Source organism: Anomaloglossus baeobatrachus, chromosome 3 (assembly GCF_048569485.1).
Source record: "Anomaloglossus baeobatrachus isolate aAnoBae1 chromosome 3, aAnoBae1.hap1, whole genome shotgun sequence".
NCBI classification, from domain to species: Eukaryota; Metazoa; Chordata; class Amphibia; order Anura; family Aromobatidae; genus Anomaloglossus; species Anomaloglossus baeobatrachus.
In genome coordinates, this window is record NC_134355.1 from 384085265 (window position 1) to 384103133 (window position 17869).

General features: G+C 47.5%; 1 protein-coding gene across 6 annotated transcripts in view; it reads left to right on the forward strand.

Moving 5' to 3' along the window:
• The window catches only part of FILIP1 (filamin A interacting protein 1), a 255619-nt gene that overhangs the window by 178200 nt on the left and 59550 nt on the right, over window positions 1-17869 (forward strand). The gene's annotated exons all lie outside the window — the stretch shown is intronic.

The window sequence follows — 17869 nt, forward strand, 5'->3', positions numbered from 1 at the left end:
AATAAAATTCTGTGTAATTTATGGGATAAAAAAACTCACCACACCAATAGATGAATTAGTTAAAGGGTTTAGCTTGCCAGTTGGGGTCAAATGAAGGCGTTTCTTCATTTTTTGCAGCTCAGGGGCACTGCAAATTTAACATATTGTCTAAATTTGCGTTCCCAAAATCAAAAAGCGCCGTTTTCAATTTCCGAGCCCTGTCATGTGCTCAAACATTTGTTTTTGACCATGTGTGGAGTATCACTGTGTTGGAGAGAAACTGCGTCACAAACTATAGGGTCAGTTTTCTCCTATTATCTATTGTCAAAATTACAAATTTTGGGCTAAAATAACATTTTAGCTGAAAAAAAAGGTAACTATGGTATCATTTTCACATCCCCATGTTAAAAAGTTCTGTGAAGCACCTACAGGTTAAAAATGCTCAACACAATCCTACATAAATTCAATGATGGGTCTAGTTTCCAGAATGGGGTCATGTGTGAGGGTTTCTGATGTTTTGGTAGTTTAGGGGCTCTGCAAATATGACATGATGCCCGCAATCTATTTCAGCCAAATTTGCTTTCCAAAATTCAAATATTGCTCCTTCCGTTCCGAGCCATGCCGTTTGTCCAATCAAAACATTTTGACTACATGTGAGGCATCACCACATTCATAAAAAAGTGGGTAACAAACCGTGGAGTTTACTTTTTAGTATTCCATCTTGAAAAAGTGTGATTTCTTTCCTCCAAATCCAACAGATGCTCGATCAGACTCTGATCTTGGAAATTTTGAGGCCAAGACAACATGTTGAACTCTGTTCATTTGCTTAAACCATTCCTGATGAATTTTTGCAGTGTAGCAGGACGCATTAACCTATTGAAAGAGGCCAATGTCATTAGGAAAAAATATTGTCATAAAAGGATCCATTTGACCTGAAATAATGTTTAGATATGTAAAACGCATCAATTAATCAAAGTAATTTCCATGACCATCACACTGCCACAGGATGCTTGCCATTTTATAGTGCATCCTGTACTATCTTTTCTCCAGGTCGCTGCCACACATGCATGATCTGTCACATGATGTAAAGGAAAAAAATCAGAGCAGGCTACTTTCTTCTGATGTCCCATGATCAGTTTTGACACTACTCTCAGCAGTGGACAGAGGTCAGTCTGTGGCTATGAAGTAGCATATGTAGAAAGCTGAAATACATATGGAAGTATAGTGGCATGCAAAACTTTCGGTACCCCTGGTCAAAATCACTGTTATTGTGAACAGTTAAGCAAGTTGAAGATATAATCAGGGCCGGCTCCAGGTTTTTGTGGGCCCCGGGCGGAAGAGTCACAGTGGGCCCCATAAACACGCAGACACACACACACACACACACACACACAGATACGTACACGTACATATACATATTTAAAGACAAACTCACAAAAATACATATAAACAGACAAATCTATACAGTCATATTCACTGACATACATAGATACACATCATACATGCATACAGACAGACACACAGCTCTGCTGCATACATACAGAGACACACACTGCTCTGCTGCATACATACAGACACACTGCTCTGCTGCATACATACAGAGACACACACTGCTGTGCTGCATGCATACATACACACACACTGCTCTTCTGCATACACACACACACTGCTCTGCTGCATACATACATACAGACAGACACACACACATACACACACACACACACTGCTCTGCTGCATACATACAGACAGACACACACACACACACACTGCTGCTGAATACATACATACAGACAGACACACATATACTGCTCTGCTGCATACATACAGACACACACTGCTCTGCTGCATACATACAGACACACACACATACACATTGCTCTGCTGCATACATATAGACAGACACTGCTCTGCTGCATACATACATACAGACACACACTGCTACAGACAGACACACACTGCTTGCTGCATACATACATACAGACACACTGGTACAGACAGACACATACATACTGCTCTGCTGCATACATACAGACCTACACACACTGCTCTGCTGCATACATACAGACACACACACACACATACACACACTGCTCTGCTGCATGCATACATACAGACACACACTGCTACAGACAGACACACACACTGCTTGCTGCATACATACATACAGACAGACACACTGCTACAGACAGACACATACATACTGCTCTGTTGCATACATACATACATACAAACAGACACACATACTGCTCTGCTGCATGCATGCATACATACATACATACATACAGACACACACATACTGCTCTGCTGCATACATACATACATACATACATACAAACACACACTGCTCTGCTGCATGCATACATTCATACAGACACACACATACTGCTCTGCTGCATGCATACATACATACATACATACAGACACACACATACTGCTCTGCTGCATGTATACATACAGACAGACACACATACTGCTCTGCTGCATGCATACATACATACACTATGGGGAGATAAGGTATGCACACCAGTGACTATGTAAGGGGAATACATGAAATAGCAGAAACTGCTGTGTGAATACTGACTTGAAAAATCCAATAGCTATATGCAAGAGTGAAAATGTGAAAAATGGAATCTGCATTACTGCCATGAACATATGAATCAAGAGAAATTTAGCTACTGAATTGATCAATGCAATAGAGCCCCAACACTACGCCAAAGTATTTCTCTACGTTGGGGTCCCTAGCTTGTGTGTGTCCTCTCATGCAGTTAAAAAACTTACCGTGTATGGGAAGCTGAGACCCAGGCTATTTATGCGTATGATATGGATTGGCAATAGGTGTGGTTGGGGAGGGTTCACATACGAAAAACTACTAACAAATAGGAATAACGTTTGGAACACCATTCTAAGTCCGAACTGGGTGCAAAAACCCTAAAAAAACATCACTATGGGGAGATAAGGTATGCACACCAGTGACTATGTAAGGGGAATACATGAAATAGCAGAAACTGCTGTGTGAATACTGACTTGAAAAATCCAATAGCTATATGCAAGAGTGAAAATGTGAAAAATGGAATCTGCATTACTGCCATGAACATATGAATCAAGAGAAATTTTCAAGTCAGTATTCACACAGCAGTTTCTGCTATTTCATGTATTCCCCTTACATAGTCACTGGTGTGCATACCTTATCTCCCCATAGTGATGTTTTTTTTAGGTTTTTGCACCCAGTTCGGACTTAGAATGGTGTTCCAAACGTTATTCCTACATACATACAGACCCACACTGCTACAGACAGACACACACTGCTTGCTGAATACATACAGACAGACACACACTGCTACAGACAGACACACACATACTGCTCTGCTGCATACATACATACAGACAGACACATACTGCTCTGCTGCATACATACATACAGACAGACACACACATACTGCTCTGCTGCATGCATACATACATAAAAACACACACATACTGCTCTGCTGCATGCATACATACAAACAGACACACACATACTGCTCTGCTGCATGCATACATACATACAGACAGACACACACCTTGCTCTGCGGGGCCCACACACCTTGCTTTGTGGGGCTCACACACGCGGCTCTGCGGGGCCCACACACGCGGCTCTGCGGGGCCCACACACGCGGCTCTGCGGGGCCCACACATGTGGCTCTGTGGGGCCCACACACACAGCTCTGGGGGCCAGCACATATGGCTTCAGGGAGGGGAGGGGGGGCAGGGCATACATCGTGTGGGGCAGAAGCCTTAAAGGGACGGCAGCCACAGTTTCCTGCCGAGGACTGCGGTCCCCAGAACTCGGCCCGGGGGCAGCAGAACTGACAAGGCCAAGTGGGCCCCCCAGCTCTCCAGGGCCCCGGCATTTGCCCGGGTATGCCGGGTGCTGACGCCGGCCCTGGATATAATGATCTCTAAAAAGCATAAAATTAAAGATGACACATTTCCGTTATATTTTAGGGAAAAAAATATATGTTTTCATCTTTACATTTTTAAGTTAACAAAAAAGGAAAATGGATTAATGAAAAAGTTTGGGCACCCTGCATGGTTAGTATCTAGTAGCACCCTCTTTGGTAAGTATAACAGCTTCTAAACGCTTTTTGTAGCCAGCCAAGAGTCTTTCAATTCATGGTTGAGAGATTTTTATTCATTCTTCCTTGGAAAAGTCTTCCAGTTCTGTTATCCCAGTCTGTCTCTTCTGTGTTTCCATCACACTCCTGCCCCATCCTTCCCTGAGGTGAGCGAGGAACAGATCAGCTTCACTCAGAATTATAGTAATGCACAGGACTCCGGCATCTCCACTATCAGGGTTAATTCGGAGGTTAGGGACAGCTTAGGATCACCTAGCATGAGGTAAAGTATAGGAGCCCCTGTCCCTTCCTATCCTACAGTCACATTTTGACAATGTGCGTCCGAGGATGCATATCCAGCTGAAGTAGGCTCTGGGTTCTGTCGGCTTCCTTCACCCTCCACGATCATTACACCCCTGTCCTTTACTCTCCATAGTATCCATTCCTGGTTTTTGGGACAAAAAGAACAACAAAACATTCTAAGATAAGTGAAAAAGCCAAAGACCATTTATTACGTATGATGTGTGAATTAATTCACAGGCCCCCGACCCAGGAGGCATGTCAGTAATCTAGAGTAGCTGTAGGAAACCCCGTCACCTGTCAGAACCTTAGTTACCTTTTATGAATTGTAATTCTTGCACATGTCATTGTTGTGGCACCACACATATATGATGTCACCCTGAGCCTAAAGGTCCAGTCACACTAAGCAACTTACCAGCGATCCCAACAACGATAGGGATCGCTGGTAAGTTGCTAGGAGGTTGCTGGTGAGATGTCACACTGTGACGCTCCAGCGATCCCACCAGCAACCTGACCTGGCAGGGATCGCTGGAGCGTGGCTGCACGAGTTGCTGGTGAGCTCACCAGCAACCAGTGACCAGCCCCCAGCGCCGCGTGGAAGATGCTGCGCTTGGTAACTAAGGTAAATATCGGGTAACCAAACCGATATTTACCTTGGTTACCAGCGCACGGAGCTACACGTGCAGAGAGCAGGGAGCAGCGCACACCGCTTAGCGCTGGCTCCCTGCTCTCCTAGTTACAGCACACATCGGGTTAATTACCCGATGTGTGCTGCAGCTAAATGTGCACAGAGCAGGGAGCAGCGCACAATGCTTAGCGCTGGCTCCCTGCTCTCCTAGCTACAGCACACATCGGGTTAATTAACCCGATGTGTCCTGCAGCTAAATGTGCACAGAGCAGGAGCCAGCACTGACAGTGAGAGCGGCAGAGGCTGGTAACGAAGGTAAATATCGGGTAACCAAGGACAGGGCTTCTTGGTTACCCGATGTTTACTGTGGTTACCAGCCTCCGCAGAAGCCGGCTCCTGCTGCCTGCACATTTAGTTGTTGCTGTCTTGCTGTCACACACAGCGATCTGTGCTTCACAGCAGGACAGCAACAACTAAAAAATGGCCCAGGACATTCAGCAACAACCAACAACCTCACAGCAGGGGCCAGGTTGTTGCTGGATGTCACACACAGCAACATCGCTAGCAACGTCACAAAAGTTGTTCGTTAGCAGCGATGTTGCTAGCGATGTTGCTTAGTGTGACGGGGCCTTAAGGCCTAAGCCACACGGCGAGAAAAACAGTGCGAGTGGAGTGTGATAAAACATCGCATTCCCCTCGGACCAATTCTAGCCTGTGTGTCAGCGCACATGAGCGATTATTTTCTCAGCCCTAATCGGACAGAGAAAACAATCGCAGCATGCTGCGATTGTAAGCTGAGACTCTTTCTCTCGCACCCATTCAAGTGAATGGGGCGAGAGAAAAATCGCACTGCACTCGCGGTACTCCGGTGTACCGCTAGTGCAGTGCGAGAATGGCAATAGCCGACTACGCAGGAGAGAGGGAGAGAAATCCCTCCCTCCCCTCCTGAGAGCTGGCTCGCCCCCCGCAGCTGAGGTCTGCTCGTACAATCGAACCTCAGTTGCAAGGACACACGCATGACACTCGGCTCTGCTGTACTGCCAGCACGAGCCGAGTGTCATGCAAGTGGATCGCAGTAGTACCCGTGTGGCCCCAGCCTAATTAGAAGAGTTTTGCTTCATAGGTGGAGATTCCTAGGACTCCCATTCAGTGACCTGGGCTACTGGCATGGTTGGAAAACTTGGGTTCTACAAATTGGTTCGCTATTCTCTAATGACTGGTCTTATTTAATTTATGTGTTATAGTTTTGTTCTTCCTTTTGTCCCAAAAAATAGGAATGAATACTAGCCTAGGGAAAAAGGAAGATATTGAAGAGTAGTTTGATCTATATTTTCACTTCTTCCAGGATTTGGGACCAAATCAAGTCTCCCTGTAGGACTGATGTTAGATCATTTCTTGTTTTACAAAACTCTGGAAGTTTCAGCAATTTTAGCTGCTGGTATATTAATGAAGAAATAGAGTATATCAACCAATAACTATAGAGAAGATTGCATTCAATATACTTGGTGTTACATTTGTTTAATCATATTGTGTCCGGTCTTGCCGCACTGGGTTATTATGGAAATGAGCTCTATTAAAAGATTACACATCTGCACTAAAATAAAAAAAAAGAAAAAAAACGCGGCTCTGAGGATTAATTACATGACCCACAATGAACTTTACAGATTTCTCATACATCATGTCATGAAGTTCCTTGCTTAGGTGGAAGGGAATCAACATTAATTATACTAAATGAAATCCCGCTTCGTGTCAGACATCTAAACATACAGGGAAACGTTCATTCATCTGTGTAAAGTTAGAGTTTCTGCAGAGCGTGTCATGGGAAGTTTCTTGCCAAGCACCAGACTGCAGATAATTAATGATGTAATTGAAAGCTCCCATGGCCAGCTCTCCTCAGAAATCTAGTGACGTCATTGATGAAGAGTCCTACAATGAGAGCAGAACAGAGATATGTGGGTCGGAAATGATAGATGTCTGCTGAATACTTGATTTAGCAGTAAGCTTCCAGTGGAGCGTTCTTGGTCCTTCGAACACACAAGGTAAATAAAATGTACATGTCAACATAGATTCATCACGATGTAAAACATCTACTCGTGCTGATCTGAACCTTTATGTATAATGTTAATATAAAGCTTAGTCGCTCAGTGGTCAAACTTGTGTCCTTGCAGTAATAGTGTCTTGTGTCTTGGATTCAAATCTGTACATGAGCTATGCATAAAATACAAGACACTATGGGCCCGATTCATCCAGGTGTTTTCAGCAGAATTACGGCATTGAAATGTCACAGGTTTTTGAATACCATGGTGTTTTTTGCCAGCCCCAGCTAGCTCCATGAAAGTGAGCCGAGCTGTGACGGGATGCGGGGTTTCTAAAGCCAGAAATTACATCATAATTTATGCCACTAAAGTCAGTTTCACCAAAACTGTATGCCAAGCCCTGGCTTTACATTGCATATCTATGACTATGGGATAGCTGGATACTGGGGCCCTATGCTATCCCTAATCTCAGGGATACTGCTGAGGGTAGAGATACCTGATTCTCCTTCCTGACCTTGCCCTTCACCAGTCCTGATCTGATTCCCCATCCCCTCCCCCCAGGGAGGGACGAAACCCACAAACAAAGACAGACAAGGGAAAACCAAAACTCTGTCACACAGCATGCACACACAAACGCATAAAGGTTAAGATAATAAGAGATTCAAAAGGAAAATCAAGAGCAGGAGGGGTAAACTCAACAACCGCAAAAAGCAACTGTCTACAGAGAGTCTGGGATATCACACCTCACAGGCCAACAAACAACCAACTATACCTGGCACGGGTGGAAGGATTCAAGCAGCATAAATAAGAGGGGAGCAGATGTGATAGGCCTACCCACAACATGTGATCAAAGGGACAAGTGTGTCGCCCTGGCCAAGCCAGGGGCCACAGAGAACAACACCAACGCACCCCACACTCCCTGCAGGCACATCAAGGTCAAACACAAAACCCTTGTTCCCTTCCTCCAGGGGCTGATGTCCACACCAGGGGGTGGAGCCAGGTGGTTGGTCTCCGCCCACCAAGGAGTTCACAGTCCTGGAGGCGGGAAAAACAGGCAGTCTAGTTTGGAGGAGGAAGTGGAAGGAGGTGAAGTAGAGAGATAGAGTTTGGAGAGGAAAGAGAGCAGTTGGAGTAGTAAAAGTGGAAAGAGAAAAGTGACAGCAAGACAGCCTGAAGTTGGTCCGGGTGTGTGGCCCGGACAGATCAGCAAGGTTGGCAGACGGTGGTGACCGTCTGCAGGAGTGGCCGATTGGAGTCTACCGTAAGGACCGTGGACGGGTGGTGGCCCGGCGGTACCGGACCGGTACACAAAGAGAAGCCAGCACCAGTGGCAGGGGCATTTCGGACCCCGGCAAGGCTAGGGGTCGCCGTGAAGTTGCCGAATCCATTAGTGAAGGGGACCTCCGGGGTCCGAGTCCCCGGGATCCGGCCCATCGCTCGAGCCACCGAGCAGCAGCAGCCGCAGAGCAGCGGCAGCCGGACCCGAGCAGTGGGAGAGCGCAGCGTCCCCTCCTCCGCCCGCGACACAAGCACACCAACAGAGATTAACTCTTGCTAGCCTGCCTATGAAAATGCCCGAGTCTGTGTTAGTCTCACACACCAGAGAAACCATTGGGCAAAGTGCCAGAGTCTGCAATCTGAACAGAGCCCAATTGCACCATAACAGTTGGCAAAGTTTGTGCAAAACTCCATATATTACTCCAGCACAGCATTCATTTATAGGATTGGTCTCAAAAACGCGGCCCCCAAGGCTGCATAATGCGACCCACAGGCACCAGAGCTCCTGTGATAATCACAGCCTGGTCCAGGGGCTGCCTATGCGCTTTGTTTCAGCTGAATGTGCGTCCTTGAATGCGCATTTAATTGAAATGTATTGCGGTGCAGAGACCAACAATTTGCACCCCAATACAACAAGACACCGGCAAATCAGAGTCTGACAATTGAAGTCATTTGCTGCTGCAGGTCGCTTATGACATCGTTACCCTGTACCACCCAGGTTGTGGAAGAGAAGAGGATGCTGTTCATCAAGGGAGCAAAAGACACGTAAGAAAAATCTTTTTTTTTTATTATTTTTTTTTTATAAATATGTAAAATATATGAATAAAATATGTAAAGAGTGGCAGAATAGGGGATATTACTGCCAGATGGGAACCAAGATGGGGACATTACTACAGGATAGAACAAGGATAGGGACCATTACTACAAGATGGATGGGCACCCAGATAGGGGATATTACTATGACATTACTACAAGATGGGGATCAGAATAGGAAATATTACTACGAGATGGAGACCAAAACAGGGGGCATTACTATAATATTGGGACAATGATGGGGGGCATTACTGCAAGATAGGGACCAGGATAGGGATTCTACTACAAGATGGGGACCAGGATGGGGACATTACTACAGTATAGGGACAAGGATGGAGACATTACTTCAAGATGGGAACCACAATAGCAAACATTACTACAATATGAGGACCACTATGAATACATTACTACAATATGGGAACAAGGATGGGGACATTACTGCAAGATGGGACCAGGATGGAGGAGACATTGCTACAAAATGGGGACCAGGATGGGAACATTACTACAGGATAGTGTCATGGGTGGCAGGAGATAACAGGAGGTTGGGGCACCTAAACTGGTCCTCAGGCTAGGGAGGCCCTAGCTGTCACTGATCCCAGAGATACATCTGATGATGATGACATCTGGGCCACCTTCCTACCCCTGCTCCTCCCTCCTTACCTTGGGAAGGGGGGGCTGGGACAGCAGCATGTAAACACCAACAGTGGTAGACAAACAGGGAAAACCAAAATTCTAATCATACAGCATACTCACACAGAGTAATCAGACAACAAGTAAGGAGGAAATAACCAAACAACAGAACACCGACCCTACAGGGTTCACACTTCCCGCCGTACGGACCAGAGACTGACGACATACAGTAGGAGACCCCCAGACGCTCCAAGCCGCGGGGTTCCACCAGTCAGTGAGAGGTTCCGGGGAAAGAAGCCACCAGGCATTGGAACAAAAGGGACCAGGTGTCGAGACCAGCCGTCCTCAGTGCATCAGCCTCAATACCGCTGTGAGTAAACAACAGTGGCACTGCATCCCCATCATGTGGTCTCCCTTCTTTCTACACCGGATCCCAACATCCACTCCCTGGGGCCCGGCCCTACTTGCAGAGGGCTTATCATCCAGGCTGCCATCACCATCAGCACCATTGGTAAAAGACTGTGCAGCGGCGGTTCCATCACCATAACCGCAACCTGCAAGTGGCGTCACGATACAAAACTCTTTAATCTCCCCTGTATATAAATAATCCCCTTTAAAAAAGCGCCCCCCAGGTTCACGGAGCTGGGCATCGGCCATTACACAACCGTGACAGCATCCCCGTATATATACGGCCCAGGACCGAATACCCCATAGCCCTGGGGCGTCACAAGTGCAGAGTAGGAGGGCTTCTTAAAGAAAAAATAACAGGTCTGAGAGGGCCAGAATTCTTGCTGGTTGGTAGGTGATCAAATACTTATTTCATGCAATAAAATGCAAATTAATTATTTAAAAATCATACCATGGGATTTTCTGGATTTTTGGGGGGATTCTGTCTGTCACAGTTGAAGTGTGCCTACGATAAAAATTACAGACGTCCATTCTTTGTAGGTGGGAAAACTTTCAAAATCTACAGTGTATCAAATAGTTATTTTCCTCACTGTAGGACTGGTTGGTACAAGCTGCTCAAGATGGAATTACATTACTGGATATCATATGTGGTGCCCCTGAGGCTTCCGTCGCCACAGAGGTACTGCACCACAGCCAGAGGTGTGGTATCCCATCCTGGGTAAGAAAGAGGTCATCAGCCCGTTCACAGACAAAACCTGCACACACTAATTGTTAGGTCACACACCGGGTCAAGGTTTAAGGCAGGTACTCCATTAATGCTAAAAAGCAGCAACCAGTATACCTGGTTATGAAGCCTTAAGTCCCATTCACTGTCCTGGAGGAGTGTAGTCTGGCAGAGGGAGTGTGGGAGGAGTCAGTGGGGTAGTAAGGAGAACCAGTTAGTTCTAGTCAGGGAGAGTTTCAGTCAGCGTGAATGAAGTGACAGTTGACAAGAACTGGTGAGAACCGGAGGGTGTGAGGTGACGGTAAGAGGTGAAAGTCTGTAGTTCAAGGTGAAGACCCTGGGGTTCTGCTGGACCAGGTGACACCGAGAGAAGCGGTTCCAGAGTGCCACGGATGTGCGAGAGACCTCTATGGGCTTGTTCCACCAAGAACACCGGGGTGGAGAAATATGGCTGCAATAACTGGGACGGTCTCCAGGCAAAAGGAAGAGAGACATTTCTTTTAGCAACCCGACAGCCCGGGTGATTGCTATAGGCACCCAAGGCCACAATCTGCCACCCATCTTCTGCAAGGGAGGCTTCAAAAGGATCACGGTCAGCCACCCTTTAGTCAGGGCTCGGTGGCGGAGGCGCAGGACAGTCCAGTGAAGGTCAGCGCTAGAGAGACGACCAGGAAAGGCACATTGAGGGGTGCACCAGTACTGAGCCTTGACCTGTTTGGAATCAGCGGAGGCCCACAACAGTGAATCCTGGCACATCATGGGGAAACCGGTCAGCTGCAGTTTTGGAACAAACTGTGAGTAAACATCTTGACTGCAAAGCCTCGTGTCGTCTGCTTCTTCCTGCGCCCCATCCATTTCCATCATAAACTTTCTAACGGTTGCCCCGGGGTCTCGCAATACCTGTGAGGCGCAAGATCACCTCAGCTGCGCAATCACCAACTGCTCCGGGAAACCCGCAGCACAGTGACAGCCCACATAGCCGCAAAACCACAGGTGGCGTCATGAACTTCATCTTATCCAAAAATACAACTCCCATCATCATCCTCCCTTTATTATTGAGACACCGCTAGGGTCACGGAGCTGGACCCTCGCCACTGCTGACATCCCCGGACTAGACCGGCCCGGTTGCGAATGTACCCCAGCCCTGGAGCAGGTGTGTCACATCTAACCCCTGTAATAAGGAGGGGATACAGAAAAATGAATTATTTAATATTCTTTGCACATGCCCTCTTACTAGTCCAAAGTCCAGTTATGACAGGTGGTCCTGGAAACATGAGCCCAGGACTGGGGATATAAAAACAATTGGTTAATACAATTGAAAGGGGTTCACATGCTGGGGGTCAGCCAGATCTGAGCGTGTTCTATCCTTCAAACACCCTCAGGAAAATAGAAGAGCATCTATATATTGAAACCTTTAGATAATTTTTCTTATTTCTCCTTTTTATTTGATGACTTTTTGCATGTTTTTATGACACTTTAATTTGTCCCTTTTTCCTTATTTTTCTTATAAGTGCTATACTTTTTAAGTTTAAGCCTGTAGTATTAATAAGCTTAATCCTTGCATGCTCTAAATCAGGGTTGGGGAACCTCCGGCCCGCAAGCCGTATACGGCCTGCCATGCCCTTTTATGCGGCCCCCGGGCAGATTCCCGGGGGTGGCAGTGCTTGAGCTGCCACCGCCATTTTGTGGGCCGCCGGCCCTTTAAATCCGCACATGTGCTGCTGTGCTTACCAATGCGTTCTCCCGCTGGCCAGTGCCAGCGAGAAAGGACTTACTTTGTGGGCAGGTTTAGTGCTCGGCGTTGCCCGCCCTCTGCCCTCTGAGCTGCATGCCCGCCCCCCGGCCCTCTGAGCTGCGTGCCCGCCCCCCGTCCCTCTGAGCTGCGTGCCAGCCCCCTGGCCCTCTGAGCTGCGTGTCTGGTGCCTGCTCTCTGGTGCTGTGAGTCCGGCGCTGCTGTGTGTCCAGCGCCCACCCTCTGCTGCTGTGTGTCCTGTCCAGTGCTTTGTGGCCCCCCTCCCCTCAGTGCTGTGTGCCCCCAATGCTGTGTAACACCCCAGGTTTGTGTGTCCCTCCTCCCCCCACTGATGTCAGGGCTCCGCAAGTGATATCTGTGCCCTCCCAGTGGTGCCTGCGCCCCAGCCCCTCTTGTGTGGTGCCTGCGCCCCAGCCCCTCTTGTGTGGTGCCTGCGCCCCAGCTCTTCTTGTGTGGTGCCTGCGCCCCAGAAAGTTTATTCTAATGTCTAATCTGTATCTTCTTACTTTTAATTTCATCCCACTGCTTCTTGTTCTTCCTTGTGCTAATAACAATAGGGTAATTCCCCCACACTGTGACTACCTTTCAGATATTTTTAGATCGCTATTAAGTCTCCTCTCAGCCTTCTCTTTTGCAAACTAAACATCCTGAGTTCTTTTAGCTGATCTACATATGACATGGTATGCATACCTTCTACAATCTTGGTTGCTCTTCTCTGGACTTGCTCCAATATACAGTGGCGTGAAAAAACGTTTGTCCCATTCCTGATTTTTTTTTATTCTTTTGCATGTTTGTCACACTTAAATGTTTCTTATCACTAAATAAACGTAAATAGTAGACAAAGATTACAAAAGTAAACACAAAATGCAGTTTATAAATTAAGGTCTATCTGATTAAAGGTCCAGTCACACTAAGCAACTTACCAGCGATCCCAACAACGATAGGGATCGCTGGTAAGTTGCTAGGAGGTTGCTGGTGAGCTGTCACACTGCGACGCTCCAGCGATCCCACCAGCAACCTGACCTGGCAGGGATCGCTGGAGCGTGGCTACACGAGTTGCTGGTGAGCTCACCAGCAACCAGTGACCAGCCCCCAGTCTCCTAGTTACAGCACACATCAGGTTAATTAACCCGATGTGTGCTGCAGCTAAATGTGCACAGAGCAGGGAGCAGCGCACAATGCTTAGCGCTGGCTCCTTGCTCTCCTAGTTACAGCACACATCGGGTTAATTGCCTGATGTGTGCTGCAGCTAAATGTGCACAGAGCAGGGAGCAGCGCACAATGCTTAGTGCTGGCTCCTTGCTCTCCTAGTTACAGCACACATCGGGTTAATTACCTGATGTGTGCTGCAGCTACATGTGCACAGAGCAGGAGCCGGCACTGACAGTGAGAGCGGAGGAGGCTGGTATCAAAGGTAAATATCGGGTAACCAAGGACAGGGCTTCTTGGTTACCCGATGTTTACATTAGTTACCAGCCTCAGCAGAAGCTGGCTCCCTGCTCACTGCACATTAGTTGTTGCTGTCTCGCTGTCACACACAGCGATCTGTGCTTCACAGCAGGACAGCAACAACTAAAAAATGGCCCAGGACATTCAGCAACAACCAACGACCTCACAGCAGGGGCCAGGTTGTTGCTGGATGTCACACACAGCAACATCGCTAGCAACGTCACAAAAGTTGTTCGTTACCAGCGATGTTGCTAGCGATGTTGCTTAGTGTGACGGGGCCTTAAAGGAAGAAGAAATCCAAAGCTACAGGGCCCTGTGTGAAAAACTGATTGGGCCACACTTAAGGTGGTGTCACACACAGCGACGGCGACAACGACGTCGCTGCTACCTCACCATTTTCTGTGACGTAGCAGCGACGTCCCGTCGCTGTCGCTGTGTGTGACATCCAGCAACGAGCTGGCCCCTGCTGTGAGGTCGCTGCTCGTTGCTGAATGTCCTGCTTCATTTTTTGCTCATCGCTCTCCTGCTGTGAAGCACACATCGCTGTGTGTGACAGCGAGAGAGCGACGAACTGAAGCGAGCAGGGAGCAGGAGCTGGCGTCTGGGAGCTTCGGTAAGCTGTAACCAAGGTAAACATCGGGTAACCAAGAAGCCCTTTCCTTGATTACCCGATATTTACATTAGTTACTAGCACCGCCGCTCTCACGCTGCCAGCCGGCACTGACAGCGTGAGAGCACACCACTTAGCGCTGGCTCCCTGCACACGTAGCCAGAGCCGGAGTACACATCGGGTAATTAACCCGATGTGTACCCTGGCTAGGAGAGCAGGGAGCCAGCGCTAAGGGGTGCTTCACACACAGCGAGCTCACTGCCGAGATCGCTGCTGAGTCACGCTTTTTGTGACGCAGCAGTGACCTCATTAGCGATCTCGCTGTGTGTGACACTGAGCAGCGATCTGGCCCCTGCTGCGAGATCGCTGCTCGTTACACACAGCCCTGGTTCGTTTTCTTCAAAGCCGCTCTCCCACTGTGACACACAGATCGCTGTGTGTGACAGCAAGAGAGCGACAAATGAAGCGAGCAGGGAGCAGGAGCCGGCGTCTGACAGCTGAGGTAAGCTGTATCCAAGATAAACATCGGGTAACCAAGGTGGTTACCCGATATTTACCTTAGTTACCAGCCTCTGCAGCTCTCACGCTGCCTGTGCTGCCGGCTCCGGCTCTCTGCACATGTAGCTGCTGTACACATCGGGTTAATTAACCCGATGTGTACAGCAGCTAGGAGAGCAAGGAGCCAGCGCTAAGCAGTGTGCGCGGCTCCCTGCTCTCTGCACATGTAGCTGCATTACACATCGGGTTAATTAACCCGATGTGTACTGTAGCTAGGAGAGCAAGGAGCCAGCGCTCAGTGTGCGCGGCTCCCTGCTCCCTGCTCACACTGGTAACTAATGTAAACATCGGGTAACCATACCCGATGTTTACCTTAGTTACCAGTCTCCGCAGCTTCCAGACGGCGGCTCCGTGCAAGCGCAGCGTCGCTTGCACGTCGCTGCTGGCTGGGGGCTGTTCACTGATCGCTGGTGAGATCTGCCTGTTTGACAGCTCACCAGCGACCATGTAGCGATGCAGCAGCGATCCTGACCAGGTCAGATCGCTGGTCGGATCGCTGCTGCATCGCTAAGTGTGAAGGTACCCTAAGCGTGTGCACTGGTAACCAAGGTAAATATTGGGTAATGGTTACCCGATATTTACCTTAGTTACCAAGTGCAGCATGGCTTCCACAGCGACGCGTGTCGTTATGATCGCTGCTGCGTCTGCTGTGTTTGACAGCTAAGCAGCGATCATAACAGCGACTTACTAGGTCGCTGTTGCGTCACAGAAAATGGTGACGTAACAGCGATGTCGTTGTCGCTGTCGCTATGTGTGAACCCAGCTTTAGAAACAACAACTGCAATCAAGTGTTTACGATAACTGACAATGAGTCTTCTACAATGCTCTTGAGGAATTTTGGCCCTTGTATCTTTGCAGAATTGTTGTAATTCAGCCATATTGGAGGGTTTCTGAACATGAACCGCCTATTTAAGGTCATGTCACAGCATCTCAGTTGGATTAAGATCAAGACTTTGACTAGGCCACTCCAAAGTCTTCATTTTATTTCTCTTAAGCCATTCAGAGATGGACATGTTGGTGTGTTTTGGAATCATTGTCCAGCTGCATAAGCCAAGTTTGCTTCAGCTTGAGGTCACCAACAGATGGCCAGACATTTTCCTTCAGGATTTTTTGGTAGACAGCAGAATTCATGGTTCAATATACCACAGCAAATGTTCCAGGTCCTGAAGCAGCAAAACAGACTCAGACCATCACACTACCAACACCATATTTTACTGTTGGCATGATGTTCCTTTCTAAAATGCTGTGTTACTTCTACGCCAGATGTAATGGGACATACACCTTCCAAAAAGTTGAACTTTTGTCTTGTTAGTACATAGAGTATTCTCCCAAAAGTCTTGGGGATCATAAAGATGTTTTCTGGCAAAACTGAGATGAGCCTTTATGTTCTATTTGCTCAGCAGTGGTTTTCGTCTTTGAACTCTGCCATGCCGGCCATTTTTGCCCAGTCTCTTTCTTATGGTGGAGTCATGAACACTGACCTTAACTGCGGCAAGTGAGACCTGCAGTTCTTTGGATGTTGTCGTGAGGTATTTTGTGACCTTTTTGATGAGTCATCGCTGAACTTTTGGGTAATTTTGGTTGGCCGACCACTCTTGGGAAGGTTCACCACTGTTCCATATTTTTGGCATTTGTGGATATTGGCTCTCACTGTGGTTTGCTGAAGTCCCAAATCTATAGAAATGACTTTATAACCTTTTCCAGACTGATATATGTCAATTACTTTGTTTCTCATTTGTTCCTAAATTAATTTGGATTGCGGCATGATATCTAGCTTTTGAGGATCTTTTGGTCTACTTCACTTCAGGCAGGTCCAACTTAAATAATTTCTTGATTGAGAGCAGATGTAGTAGTAATCAGGCCTGGGTGTGGCTAGGAAAACTCTGCTTCCCAAAGATGTGATAAACCACGGTTAATTTATGTTTTAACCCCTTCACGACCATGGACGGATCTTTCCGTCATGGATCGTGTCCCGGTAAACCCGCCCCCTGCCGCGAGCAGGCGGCGTGGATCGGCACACATATCAGCTGTTTTCAACAGCTGACATGTGTGCCTACATGTTCCGAGTGGAATCGCATTCCACCCAGAACATTAACCCCTTAGATCTCGCTGCCAAAGTCTGGCAGCGAGATCTATATGCGCGCGGCCTTGTTTTTTTACTTACCGCCGCCCCCTCCGGACGTCACGTGAGTGATCACGTGACGTTCGGTGGTTGCCATCGTAGCACAGGGTCATGTGATGACGCCTGCTGCTACGATGTTTCACTTTCATTCTTCCTCGGCACGGAGCAGAGGAAAAAAGAAAGTGACTATTTCTGCTGTTTACAGCGGTATAGTTGTGATCAGCAGATAGCGATCAGCAATCGGATTGCTGATCGCTATAGCCCCCTAGGGGGACTAGTAAAATAAAATAAAAAAAGTAAAAAAAAGTTTTAAAAAATTTAAAAAAAAAACAAAAAACCTAAAAGTTCAAATCACCCCCCTTTCCCCCCATTGAAAATTAAAGGGTTAAAAAATAAATAAATATACACATATTTGGTATCGCCGCGTTCAGAAATGCCCGTTCTATCAAAATATAAAATCAATTAATCTGATTGGTAAACGGCGTAG